We start from the raw sequence: 15,254 nt of genomic DNA, 5'->3' as shown, positions 1-15,254 counted from the left end.
AAAGGCCTGACTGGTGGAGGGCTGCAGTGATAGTTGACTTTCTGGAACTTTCTCCCATCTCCCTATTGCATCTCGGGAGCTCAGCCACAGTGATCTTGGGGTTCTTCTTTACCTCTCTCACCAAGGCTCTTCTCCCATAAATGCTCAGTGTGGCTGGACGGCCAGGTCAAGGAAGACTTCTGGTGGTCCCAAACTTCTTCCATTTAAAGATTGTGGAGGCCACTGTGCTGTTAGGAACCTTGAGTACTGCAGAAATTCTTTTGTATCCTTGGCCAGATCTTTGCCATGGCACAATTCTGTCTCTGTGCTTAGTCTGTCATGTACTGTGAGCTGTTAGGTCTTATATAGACAGGTGTGTGCCTTTCCAAATCAAGTTCTATCAGTTTAATTAAACACAGCTGGACTCCAATCAAAGAGTTGAACCATCTAAAGGAGCTTCACAAGGAAATAGACTTAAATATGAGTGTCTGAGCAAAGGGTCTGAGTGCTTTTGACCATGTGATACTTCAGTTTGTATTTTATAAAATTTGCGAAAATTTCTACATTCCTTTTTTTTCAGTCAAGATGGAGTGCAGAGTGTACATTAATGTAAAAAAATGAACTTTTTTGAATTTACCAAATGGCTGCAATGAAACAAAGAGTGAAAATTTTAACCCCTTCCCGACCTGTGACGCCACGTAGGCATCATGAAAGTCAGTGCCAATCCGACCTGTGACGCCTATGTGGCATCATGGAGGGATCGCGTCCCTGCAGATCAGGTGAAAGGGTTAACTCCAATTTCACCCGATCTGCAGGGACAGGGGGAGTGGTACTTCAGCCCAGGAAGGTGGTATCCCCCCCCCCCCCGTGGCTACAATCGCTCTGATTGACTGTTGAAAGTGAAATTGCCAATCAGAGCGATTTGTAATATTTCACCTATGAAAACTGGTGAAATATTACAATCCAGCCATGGCCGATGCTGCAATATCATTGGCCATGGCTGGAAACCCTGATCTGCCCCCCCCCCCACCGCCACCGATCTCCTCCCCAGTCCTCCGTCCTGTGCTCCGCTCCCCTCCGTCATCCTGTCTGCTCCCCCGTCCTCCTGTCCGCTCCCCCCGTGCTCCGATCCCACCCCCGTGCTGCGATCCCCCCTCCGTGCTCCGATCTCCCCCCTCATACTTACCGAGCCTCCCGGTGTCCGTCCGTCTTCTCCATTGGCGCCGCCATGTTCCAAAATGAGGGGTTTCCACTGTTTAGGCACATCAGGGGTCTCCAAACGCAACATGGCGCCACCATTGATTCCAGCCAATCTTGCGTTCAAAAAGTCCAATGCAGTCCAATTAATAACAAGTGTCCCACGACGATCTCCCCTATAGAATAGTGACATCGGGTGATGTCACTGCTCTATAGGACCTCCAGTGACACACTGACAGGAGACAATGGCTCCTGCAGTGTATCACTGAGAGGTTACTGTAGTTCACTGGTCTCACTTTATGGCAATTGCTGTGTGGGAACTTTCTCACACAGCAATGCCAAAAGTGAGACTAGGGACTATTTCTTACAGTGGCGGAGGAATACAGTGCGGAAGGATACCTCCCTCCCGTCATTGTATTCCTGGAGTCCCTAGAGAGCGGTCTCATCAGCTGATGCTGCTGCTCTCCACGGGAGATCGTCGTGGGACACTCGTGGATTTCTGCGGATCAGGGAGTATATTATTTGTTTGTTATTTTAATATTTTTTACCGGTGACACCTGCTTCGAGGATCAAAGTGACAAGTGAAGGTGAGTATGTACTCTATGTTATATGTACTGCATGTATGTCTATATGTTTGTAATGAATGAATGTACTATGTATGTATTGTGTATGTAGTATGTTGTATGTATGTATGTATTACAAGAATAAGGGTATTCAATAGCAACATCACTGAAATAGAGTCTAAATTAATCTGTTGCTTCAATAGGGGATTAAATTCAAACCAAGCCGTACAGCAGCACATGAGAAGAGGTGTGGAAACCACACAAAACGACCAAAACTGGAAACTCAATTCTATAAATAATTTTATTGAACATATAAAATATTGCACATAGAAAAAATCATGACAAGAACTAGGGCATAAATGGTACAAAGTGGGACCGTGGTGCGAGATACCGCACAGAGGTGTGATTGTGTCAGCGGACAGGGGGACACAGACTCCTAATAATAAAAGATGGCCGTATAGAGGAGAGGACACCAGAGTATAGATATCAATCCTAAGGATATGGGGCATAAAATAATGCTTAACACTAGTCCTAGGATGTGGGCACTACAATGTGCTAATAGTTATAATGTATACCACACAGGGTTAAATACAATAGGTACCTGTAGCCCAAAAACACATACACATCCCTAGGAAAACCAAGTGGGGAAGAGAATTAAAGATGCACCATAAACCTTACTTACCTAGATCCCCCCCATAGTCAAAGTTTGACAAGATATAATCCAAATTTAAATGCAACTATATGGGGCTAGCGGCCGCTCAGCCCATATATATATTACCTCTCAAGAAAAAGGGGGGAAGCACTCCGGTGTCCCTGGGTCCGGTCCGCTGGTCACCCGACGCGCGTTTCGGAGCCCGCAAGCTCCTTCGTCAGGGGGCGTGTCTAATGGTCAGGACGGCGGGGTTTAAATAGCAAGAAGCTGATGACCGCTGCGGTGCCAACCGGAAGTGACGCAGGCGTCAGCTAGGGAATCCGAGACTCCAAGCGGCATATAGTTGCATTTAAATTTGGATTATATCTTGTCAAACTTTATGGGGGATACTATTATGGGGGCTATGGATGTAGAGTCCTTGTATACTTCTATCCGCCATAGTGATGGATTGGCGGCTATTAATTTTTTTCTCTCTACATGCAGATGGTCCCTCGAATTTGTGGCATTCTTTCTCGAAGTTTTGGAATTTACACTGACCCACAATTTCTTTACGTTTAGGGGGTCCATTTTCCTGCAGCTCCAGGGAACAGCCATGGGGGCGGCCTTTGCGCCGTCCTATGCTAATCTGTTCCTGGGGCTGTGGGAAAGGGACCTCCTACGGTCAGACGGTCTGTCGTCTATGGAGCGTGTCCTCTTATGGGCGCGCTACATAGACGACATTCTTATTGTCTGGCAGGGCAGTAGTGAGGCTTTTTTTGAATTTGTGGCCGCCTTAAATGTTAATGAAAGGAATATTAAACTGACAGCAACATCGAGTAGATCTAGTATTGAATTCCTTGATGTAACATTAACAAGGGACCGCACGGACACAATTCAGACTACAATCTACAGGAAGCCCACATCAACGAATATGCTTCTCCATGCTTCCTCCTCCCATCCAGCTCACATGGTACGAGCTGTCCCAATTGGACAGTTCCTACGTATACGTCGTATATGCTCCACTGACATCGAATTCGAGATCCAGGCTGGGGACCTTAAGGCCCGATTTAAGGAACGGGGATACAGCAACCGTGCCATTAAAAGGGCGTATCTGCGCGCCAAGCACAGTGATAGAAATGTTCTGCTCTATGGTAATGGTGCTACAAGTGACGGATCAGAGGTTGTCAGGTTCGTCACAAACTACAACTCTAGGGCAGATGCCATACGGAGTGTCTTCGAACGAGCTTGGCCCATTTTAAAAACTGATCTGACATTGGCTAAACTACTGCCTGATCGCCCGTCCATCACTTTCCGTAGGGCCAAAAATATGCGCGACCATTTGGTATGCAGCCACTATACACATAGTCCATTGAGAACGTTCTTAAACAGTTCTCGACAAAAACCGAGTGGTGGCTGTCGTGCCTGTGGTCGATGTGTGGCGTGCAGCAATATCTCTAGAGATGATACATTTGTAGATTCCTCGGGACAGAGAAGCTTTAAAATAACTAAATGTATAACATGCACATCAAAGAACGTGGTATACTATGCGGTTTGCCCCTGTCCATTGATTTACGTGGGGCTAACAACCTGACAATTGAAAACAAGAGTACGGGAACACGTCCTGGGGATCGAGGCAGCAGCACACGTAACGGATGTTCACACGCTAAAAACGATACCGAGGCATTTTAAATCTCACCATCAGTGTAATGGTAGTGCCTTACGTGTTAAAGGTATTGATATGGTGGAGCCGAATATTAGGGGTGGCCGAATCTCCCAACGGTTGGCACAACTCGAGACTCGGTGGATGTGGACTTTAAATACTGTCCACCCTCATGGATTGAACGAAACAATCAGTTATGCGCCATTTTTATGATCCTGGCAGTGCACGGGTGGTGTGGTACACCCGCATCTTGGTGTTTTTTGTGTTTGTTTTTAATTATTGTTTTTATTTCTTCTTTTTTAGATTTGTTTATGCTATGGATATGTCTGATGGCTCTCGCTTGGGATTCAAGTTTTTTCATCATTTTCGTCTATCGTTTGTGCGTTATTGTATTATCTCCAAAAAAATATATGGACATTTTTGTATAAATTGTCATATGCATATGGCATTGTATGTTTATGTTTATTATATGTGTTTTTGATATCCCTTGTAGGGGGGTTCTTATTGTTAGTTGCTTTTTTTGGGGGGAGGTGGGAATGTTTGTTAATATGGATGTACTATGTTATGTGCCCCGTACTAGGGTCCATAATTATTCTATGGGTCATATTAGCATTATGGGGCTATATTTATCTATTCCCTTTTCTTTCCCCTCCTTGTTGGTTCTTTTGTTTTATCCTTTTTTATTTTTTCTTTCCTCCCCTTCCCTCTATGTTCACACATATATATATATCCTTTTATTGTTTTCTCACTTTCTATCACTGCTTTGCTGGTCCGTTCACCGCTGCGGCGCCGCCTGTACGCATGCGCGCTTGGGGCCGTCACTCTCGGCGACTTGCGGCGTCTCCATGCTTGAGTAGTCGCCATGGTTATGGCGACACTCATGTATGACGCCTCTGCCGCTTGGAGTCTCGGATTCCCTAGCTGACGCCTGCGTCACTTCCGGTTGGCGCCGCAGCGGTCATCGGCTTCTTGCTATTTAAACCCCGCCGTCCTGACCATTAGACACGCCCCCTGACGAAGGAGCTTGCGGGCTCCGAAACGCGCGTCGGGTGACCAGCGGACCGGACCCAGGGACACCGGAGTGCTTCCCCCCTTTTTCTTGAGAGGTAATGTATATATGGGCTGAGCGGCCGCTAGCCCCATATAGTTGCATTTAAATTTGGATTATATCTTGTCAAACTTTGACTATGGGGGGATCTAGGTAAGCAAGGTTTATGGTGCATCTTTAATTCTCTTCCCCACTTGGTTTTCTTAGGGATGTGTATGTGTTTTTGGGCTACAGGTACCTATTGTATTTAACCCTGTGTGGTATACATTATAACTATTAGCACATTGTAGTGCCCACATCCTAGGACTAGTGTTAAGCATTATTTTATGCCCCATATCCTTAGGATTGATATCTATACTCTGGTGTCCTCTCCTCTATACGGCCATCTTTTATTATTAGGAGTCTGTGTCCCCCTGTCCGCTGACACAATCACACCTCTGTGCGGTGTCTCGCACCATGGTCCCACTTTGTACCATTTATGTCCTAGTTCTTGTCATGATTTTTTCGATGTGCAATATTTTATATGTTCAATAAAATTATTTATAGAATTGAGTTTCCAGTTTTGGTCGTTTTATGTGGTTTCCACACCTCTTCTCATGTATGTATGTATGTATGTATGTAGTATGTATGTAGTATGTATGTTCTATGTATGTAGTATGTATGTAGTATGCTGTATGTATATATGTTGTATGTATGTTGTATGTAGTATGTATGTAGTATGCATGTTGTATGTATGTATGTTGTATGTATGTAGTATTTATGTATGTAGTATGTATGTATGTATGTATGCAGTATGTATGTAGTATGTTGTATGTATGTTGTATGTTGCATTTAAGTTGTATGTATGTTGTACGTATGTAGTTTGTATGCATGTAGTATGCTGTATGTATGTATGTTGTATGTATGTAGTATGTATGTAGTATGTATGTAGTATGTATGTAGTATGTTGTATTTATGTAGTATCTTGTATGTATATAGTATGTATGTAGTATGTATGCAGTATGTATGTATGTAGTATGTATGTAGTATGTATGTTGTATGTATGTAGTATGTTGTATGTAGTATGTATGTGTTTTTTTTTACATTCAACACATTAGCCGGATGATAGGACTACTACTGTCCCATCATTGGCTAATGTGTCAATCACTGTCATTGTAGCAGGCATAGCCCAATGGGACTTGTAGTCCCATCGGACGATGCCTGCACACACACACAAAGACCGCCGGCAGGCCCGCACGGACCCACGGGAAGCACGCAGACCCCCGGCAGGCCCACATAGACCCCCGGCAGCCCGCACAGACCCCCAGCAGGCCCGCACAGACCCAAGGCAGGCCCGCAAAGACCCCCGACGGTCACACACAGACCCTGCTCGCACATACAGACACGCAGTCTCCGCCCATGCACCGCCCACACTCCATTATATTGCATCATGACATCATTTGACCAGCCAATCACAGCCATGCCATTAGTTAACATGGCTAACATGCCTAACAGGATGTACCCACACTTCTTAGGATCCTCATTGGCTGAATAAAATCAAACTGACTCATTGCATTATGGGAACTTCCGATTCCGGTATTCGATATTGTAAAAGCATCGGAACACAGTATCAGAACTCCGATACAGTGAATATCGGCCGATACACGATATTGCAATATCGGAATGCTCAACACTAGTTGGCACACACTGGGATTTATCCTATCTCTCTTGTCGGGCAGGGCGAGTGGGCAACGCCACTCTGGGAGCGAGATGATCGTGTGGTACAGAGTGCTCCTCTCTTCTTGGACACTCTGAAGCAGGTCTTTTTAGGGCCTCGGGTTACCCACGACACCGCACTCCAATTGTTGTCTATTACACAAGGTACGTCCGTGGTCAGCCAGTTTGCCATCCAGTTCCGGACTCTAGCTTCAGAGTTAGAGTGGCCAGACAAAGTTCTTATTCCGGTGTTCTGGAGGGGACTGGCAGACCATGTGAAGGACGCCTTGGCCACTAGGGAGATACCGGCCACACTGGAGGAACTTATTTCTGTGTCTACCCGCATCGACCTCCGTTTTCACGAGCGGAGGTTGGAGCGGACCCAGTGTAGGCAGAGGTTTCGGCTGGCTCCAACTTTCGCCAGACCTCTGGAATCCCCTGTCTTGGCGTCAGATTCCCATGAGGCCATGGAGGTTTCTTGAGCGGGACCTAAATCTCTAGCCGCTCGAGTACCCGTGGTTTGTAATAACTGTCAACAACATGGACATTACGCCAATAAATGTCCGCGGCGGTCGGGAAACGATCGCGTCTAGTAACCATTGGGGGAGGTTCACTAGACACAGCAGCATTCTCCTCCAAACTGTCCTTTAAAGGGACAATCCTGTTAGGCTCCTCCACTCTAACAGTCGAGCTCTGTGTGGATTCAGGAGCAGAGGGAAACTTCATGTCCTCTGCTTTTGCTACACGTCATGCTATACCACTAGTCATGCTCGCCAAACCAATAACGGTTAGAGTTGTGAATGGGGCGACACTCCCACTGCAAATCACACACCAGACAGTTCCGTTCTCGCTGTCCATATCTCCTTCCCACCAGGAGATTATTTCCCTTCTTGTCCTTCCAGAGGGAATGGATGAGATTTTGCTGGGAATACCCTGGCTCCGTTTCCACTCCCCACATATTGAGTGGTCCTCAGGGAGAATATTGGGTTGGAGTAAGTCTTGTTTGGGCAGGTGTGTGAGTGAGTGTGTACAGGTCTCTACTACCGAGGTACCCGCAGATCTTTCATCACTTCCCAGGTATTATTGGTGTTATGCAGACGTGTTCTCTAAAAAGGCTGCTGAGACTCTACCGCCCCATCGCCCTTACGACTGTCCTATCGACCTCTTGCCGGGAGCCGAACCTCTTCGGGGAAGGGTATATCCCCTCTCTCTCCCTGAGACGGAGGCTATGTCTCAATACATTCAGGAGAATTTGGCAAGAGGGTTCATAAGGAAGTCAGTGTCTCCGGCAGGGGCGGGATTCTTCTTCGTGCAAAAGAAGAACGGGGAGTTACGTCCTTGCATCAATTACAGGGGTCTCAATGCTATCACTATTAAGAACAAATACCCGTTGCCAATGATATCGGAGCTCTTTGACAGATTAAGGGGAGCTAAAATATTCACCAAATTAGATCTGCGGGGTGCCTACAATCTGATTCGCATCCGTGAGGGGGACGAGTGGAAGACGGCTTTCAATACCAGGGATGGGCACTATGAGTACCTGGTGATGCCTTTCGGGCTCTGTAATGCCCCAGCCGTTTTTCAGGACTTTGTCAACGATATTTTCCGGGATATGCTTTCTACCTCGGTCGTAGTCTATCTGGATGATATTCTCATCTTCTCTCCAGATATTGACTCCCACCGGAGAGATGTTGGCAGAGTCTTCGAACTCTTACGGGCGAATTCCTTATATGCAAAGTTGGAGAAGTGTGTGTTTGAACAGGAGTCCTTGCCTTTCCTGGGCTATATCATCTCGGCCCAGGGATTTGCTATGGATCCTGCCAAACTACAAGCAGTGATGGACTGGCAGGAACCCCATTCTCTTAAAGCGGTGCAGCGCTTTATGGGGTTCATAAATTACTATCGCCAGTTCATTCCCCACTTCTCAACTTTGGTAGCTCCCTTGGTATCCCTCACCATGAAGGGAGCTCATCCCAAATCGTGGTCCGAAGGGGTCTCCAAGGCCTTCACTTCTATAAAGTCCCATTTTGCTAGCGCTCCCATCTTACATCGTCCCGATGTGGGTAAGCCATTCCTTTTGGAAGTGGATGCCTCATCCGTTGGTGCTGGAGCAGTCCTCTATCAAAAGGATGCTCAGGGTCGGAAGCACCCATGCTTCTTTTTCTCAAAGACCTTCACACCAGCGGAGAGAAATTACTCCATCGGGGATAGAGAGTTGCTGGCAATGAAGTTGGCCTTTTCGGAGTGGAGACATCTCTTGGAGGGTGCTCGGTTCCCATTCCAAGTTTTCACGGATCACAAGAATTTGGTCTATTTACAAACAGCCCAGCGGCTGAATTCTCGTCAGGCCAGATGGTCCTTGTTTTTCTCCCGGTTCCACTTTACCCTACATTATCTCGCCGGGGAGAAGAACATTCGTGCTGACGCTCTCTCTCGCTCCTTCATGTCAGCTGAGGAGGAGGAGGACGAGCCTCGGCTCATTGTCCCTTTGGAGAGTCTGAGAACTGTAGCTCCGGTTTCACTAGAGTCTGTGCCCCCGGGAAAGACTTTTGTTCCCATCAATTTGCGTCCGGAGGTTCTCTCTTGGGCTCATTCGTCCAGAGTGGGTGGACACTTTGGGGCAAAAAGGACATCTGAGTTACTGGCGAGAATGTACTGGTGGCTACATATGGTTCGTGACATCGGAGACTACGTTCAGGCATGTGTCTCTTGTGCCAAGAATAAGTCTTCCCGACAACGGCCAGCTGGTTTGTTATACCCTCTGCCGGTGGCAGACAGGCCCTGGGAGATGGTCGGGATGGATTTTGTTGTGGGTCTGCCCAAGTCTCGTGGCTGTACCATTATTTGGGTAATCACCGACCATTTTTCTAAAATGGTGCATTTGGTGCCGCTTCCCCGGTTACCTTCTGCACGGGCCTTGGCACCGTTGTTTGTCAAACACATCTTTCGTCTTCACGGTATGCCAGACAAAATTGTCAGTGACCGAGGTCCCCAGTTTGCGTCTCGGTTCTGGAGAGAGCTTTGTCGTCTTCTCAGTATCGAGTTGAATCTCTCTTCGGCTTATCATCCCGAGACGAATGGGTTGGTAGAGAGAGCCAACCAGACCTTGGTCACATATCTGCGACATTTTGTTTCTGCTAAGCAGGATGACTGGGCATCTTTGCTACCGTGGGTGGAGTTTGCTCTTAACAATGCTGTCGCTGATTCCACTGGACAGACTCCATTCCTCCTTAACTATGGTCAGCATCCGTGGGTACCTGTGCCCATGCCCGTGTCTTCCGCCGATTCCAGGGTGGCAGACTGGGCTGTGGAGGCACGGGACATTTGGGATCGCACTCAGGATGCCATTCAGGCTTTCAAGGAGAGAATGAGGTCCTCCGCCGATGCACATCGGCGCCCCGCTCCAACCTTTGCTCCTGGCGACTTAGTGTGGCTCTCCGCCCGTAACATCAGGCTGCGAGTTGAGTCTACCAAGTTTGCACCTCGCTACTTAGGTCCTTTTAAGGTCCTCGAACAGGTTAATCCTGTGGTTTACCGTCTGGCCCTTCCTCCATGCCTAGGTATCACCGACACCTTTCATGTGTCCCTCCTTAAGCCCGTCTACATGTCCCGGTTTTTTGAGTCATCCACTGGGACGTCGGGTTTGTCCACGGACGATTACGAGGTGAACGCTATCTTGGGGTACAAGGTGGTTCGTGGCAAAAAATGTTATTTGGTGGACTGGAGGGGTTACGGTCCTGAGGATAGATCCTGGGAGCCTGCTGAGCACATTCGGGCTCCGCAGCTCATTGCTGCCTTCGAACGTAGCGAGGCCCAAGGAGGGGGGGGCCCTAGGAGGGGGGGTGATGTTAGGGGTCGAGTTCCCGCTTCTGCACAGGGGGAATCTCGAGCCACCTCTGCTGCGGTCTCCCATTCTTGTCCAGCTGCACTGGAGTCTGCTCAGCAAAGACGTCGGTCCCAGCGTCTTGCTCATTCTCACTCTGTTCTGAGAGTTACTGCTGCTTCTCCAGTCTCTGCCATTAAAGTCAGTGCTGGTCAGCAGCGAGCGGACTTCTCTGGGACTAAGTCCTTGTCTGCACGTACTGAGCATGCCCAGGGTAAGATCTCCCGTTGGAGATCGAGGGTCATGTGCTCAGGCTCTGCAGCACATTCCATTGGTCCTCTTGGCAGGTCTTTGAAGGGGAAAAGGTGCTGTGGCCACTTCCTGTGCTGCAGCTATGTAAACTGCGCATGACCGCACGGCCATGCGCTAGCATTGTCTTACAATTGTTAATGTGTGTATGTTGTGAGTGCAAGTCATCCTTGGATACCCCTACCCTATTGAATGTCTGTTCGCGGAAGGTGTATGGTTGCTATCTAGCGCCCGACTTATCCTACAGCACTAATCACACATTACAGCGTCCAGTTGCTGTGACCGCCAGTACGGCGCCGTGCACTTCCTCTGTGCTTTCCTTACCCAAGCCTGGGTGGTTAGTGGCATTCGTCAGTGCGGCACCGCATGCACTCTTGTGCCTTAATATTGTTGTTCAGTTTCCTTACACACCCAGTTGTGGTGTTGTGCCAGCAAGGGTCTAATCAGACTTCAATCCTAGTTGGGGTTGAGTTCGCTGACTACTTGCTCGTGCTTTAGGTGCGGTACCGCGGTCCTGTGACTCAACAGGATTGCTTCTTTCACGCTGGGTGAGGTTAACCCACGCGTGTATACTTTAGTGTACCGCCATATAAGTCTGCAAATTGCTAGCAGCAGGTTTTCACCTGCACGGTGGACCCCGGACTGCGAACGCATCTATATCATCTGTCTTGGTGCGTTCCGCCAGTCCTAACAGTGAGTTAAGATGAAAATACAAACACAGAGATGAAATAGATTTAGCAAAGTGAGGCCCGACTTACTGAATAGACCGAGGATAGGAAAGATAGCTTTGTGGTTAGCACAAAAACCTACAAACAACCACGCAGAGGGGCAAAAAGACCCTCTGCACCGACTAACGGTACGAAGGTGCTCCCTCTGCGTCTCAGAGCTTCCAGCAAGCAAGAAAAACCAATACAGCAAGCTGGACAGAAAATATAGCAAACAAAAGTAACAGAAGCAGAACTTAGCTTATGCAGGGCAGACAGGCCACAAGAACGATCCAGGAGAGATTCAGACCAATACTGGAACATTGACTGGAGGCCAGGAACAAAGAACTAGGTGGAGTTAAATAGAGCAGCACCTAACGACTTAACCTCCTCACCTGAGGAAGGAAACTCAGAAGCCGCAGCCCCACTCACATCCACCAGCGGAAGCTCATAGACAGAACCAGCCGAAGTACCACTCATGACCACAGGAGGGAGCTTGACGACAGAATTCACAACAGTGCTCTTTCTCTTCAGAACTTTGCACTGTGCATCAAAAGTAGTTCCCGATTACATGCAGGGTATTGGCGCAATCAGGAAAAATTACAAACTGTGAGGTCCATTTTTTTTTATTAGCCCTTATATAAATTAAAAATGTGGGGCTAAAATAACATTTTAGAGGAAAAATTGTAGTTATTCTTTCTTCACCGCCCAATGGTATAACTTTCTGTGAAGAACATGTGGTGTCAACATGCTTGCTGCACACCTAGATGAATTCATTGGGGCGTGTAGTTTTTAAAATGACATAACTTATGGGAGGTTTCTGCTACTCTGTCACCTCAGAAGTTCTGCCAATGTGACAGATCACTTTCTATCCATTTCAGCAAAATCTGAACTATAATATGGTGTTTATACCCTTCTGAGCTTTGTACTGTGCTTCAAAAGTAGTTTTTGATCACATATTGCCTATTGACGCACGCAGGAGAAATTGCACAACAAATCTTGGGGTCCATTTTCTCCTGTTACCCTTGTAAAAACAAAAGTGGAGCTAAAAAACATTTTTATGTTAAAATTGGGGTAGAGGGTTTCCATCAGGGGCTTTCCAGACATTTTTGCAATCAAAAAGTCAAATTGTCCTCTGTTGTGAATTCTGCTCTTGGGCTCCCTCCGGTGGTTATGAGTGGTAGTGCTGCGGTAGTTGGATTGCAGCATTTATCAGGTGTATCTATTTTTTGCAATTTGGGCTGGGCTATATAGCCTTGCTTGATCCTTTAGTCAGTGCCAGTTGTCCATTGTTTTTGGAGGATTCACATCCCTTCTGGTCTCTCCTGTTTGCTGTGCTTTTCTTCAAAGATAAGTCCTGGCTTTGTTTTTGCTGTCCACCTGCTGTGGACCTTATAGTTCTGTGCATTTTCATGTTTTTGTCTTGTCCAGCTTAGTCTGTGAAGGATTTTTTGCAGCCTAGCTATTTCTCTGGAGATGCAGATATACCCTCCATGTCTTTAGTCAGATGTGGTGTTTTGTATTTTTCTGTGGTGGATATTTTCTAGTGTTTTTATACTGACCGCATAGTTCTCTGTTCTATTCTTTCTTTTTAGCTAGTGTGGCCTCCTATGCTAAATCCTGATTTCATTTCTACATATGTTATTTCCCTCTCCTCTCACAGTCAATATTTGTGGGGGGCTGTCTTTCCTTTGGGGATTTTCTCTGAGGCAAGATAGGTTTCCTGTTTCTGTCTTTAGAGGTAGTTATTTCTTAGGCTGTGTCGAGGGGTCTAGGGAGTGTTAGGTACCCCCCACGGCTACTTCTAGTTGCGCTGTTAAGTTCAGGGTTTGCGGTCAATACAGGGTCCACCTTCTCCAGAGTACGTCTCATGCTGCTCCAAGGCCACCGGATCATAACAGTCCTCCTTCCCTTCAGAGCCCTGTTATGCGCCCAAACAGTAGTTTTTACCCACATAATTGGTATTGGCGAACTCAGGAGAGATTTTTAAAAAAAAGATTTGGGTTAATATTTTCCTGTTACCCTTGTGAAAGTAAGAAATTTGGGGCTAAATACATTTTTGTGGGAAAATTAGATTTTTTATTTTCACGGCTCTAAGTTCTAAATTTCTGTGATGAAACTGGTGGGTTCAAGGTGCACATCACAAATTAAGATACATTTCTTGAGTGGTCTAGTTTCCAAAATGTAGTCATTTGTGGGATGTTTCCACTGTTTAGGTACATCAGGGGCTCTCCAAACTTGATATGGCGTCTGCTCTCAATTACAGACATTTTTGGGTTTCAAAAGTCAAAAGGTGCTTTTTTCTTCCACATTACATTAATTACTGTGAAGCAGGTGAAGGGTTAATTAACTTATTGAATGTGGTTTTGAGGAGTTTGAGGGGTTCAGTTTTAATTGTCACTTTGGGGTATTTTCTGTCATAAAGACCCACAAATTCACTTCACATGTGATGTGGTCCCCAAAAAAGTTTTCTGCAAATTTTGTTGGAAAAATTATAAATTGCTGATCAACTTTTAACCCTTCTAACTTTCTAACATAAAAAAAAAATATGTTTCAAAAGTTGTACTGATATAAAGTAGAAATGTGGGAAATGTTGTTTATTAAGTATTTTTTGTGAAATAACTCTCTGGTTTAAGGGCATTTTTAAAATTGTGATATTTTCTCCAAATGTCCAATATTTTCACAAATAAACTCAAGTCATATAGAAGAAATTTTACCAGTATCATGAAGTACAATATGTCACGAAAAAAAATCTCAGAATTTGTGGGATCCGCTGAAGCGTTTAATAGTTATTACCTCATAAAGAGATACTGGTCAGATTTAAAAAATAAGCTCGTTCATTCACCTACAAAGTTAAAAGAGTGAAATGCACCCATTGTTCTTGTTAAGTCAATATGGAACTGAATACATAATTTATAGCTTTCAAGCAAATGGAAGTGCCCTGTTTCTATATTTTGCTTTCAGACCTGGTTAATTTTTAATATACAGACATACAAAAGGCTAGAGTTTTTATACCAAAACAAAAGCCACATACAATTCATGTAACAGCAGCGCCGGATGCACAATGAATCATAACTTTCATCATGTCAGAGACAAGAGCTGATGGATTTGGCGTTTCAATGTTAATACATGACAGAACAGCTGATGACGTGACCTGCTATTTACTACCTCAGCATTCTTTTTTTTTATTTCCTCTCTCAGGCATTACTGTTTTTTTGGGCTCCAATTCTTATAGCTAATTTTTTATTCCTATTTTTTCTTTACTACTGTTTCAATCTATTAAACATATTACATTTTTTTGTGCGACTTTATGGCCCCAAGTTATCATTGCCTTTGCGCCTTATTTTTTTTAATAGTTTTCTGTGTTTTATGCCTTTTTTTGTTTGCACACAATAATTATTCTATTTGTGACTTTTTCGAAGTCTATTGTATATGTGCTTGTGTTTTTTTTGCTTTGTGAGCAGAGTCAGATAATTCCAGATGTTTTAGCCTGATTCATCAATTTCTACATTTGAAAGGATAAGTAATTTAGCACAACTCCACTCTAGCTCCCCTGTGCGCTTTTGAGTACATCAGCATTTTGCTGTAATTTTTGTGACTTTTGGTGCCAATTTGCAACTTTTGGCACCAAATTCAGCAAGAAAT

This window comes from Ranitomeya imitator, chromosome 1 (genome assembly GCF_032444005.1).
Source record: "Ranitomeya imitator isolate aRanImi1 chromosome 1, aRanImi1.pri, whole genome shotgun sequence".
In the NCBI taxonomy this organism is placed as follows: Eukaryota; Metazoa; Chordata; class Amphibia; order Anura; family Dendrobatidae; genus Ranitomeya; species Ranitomeya imitator.
This window is presented reverse-complemented; position numbering follows the sequence as displayed.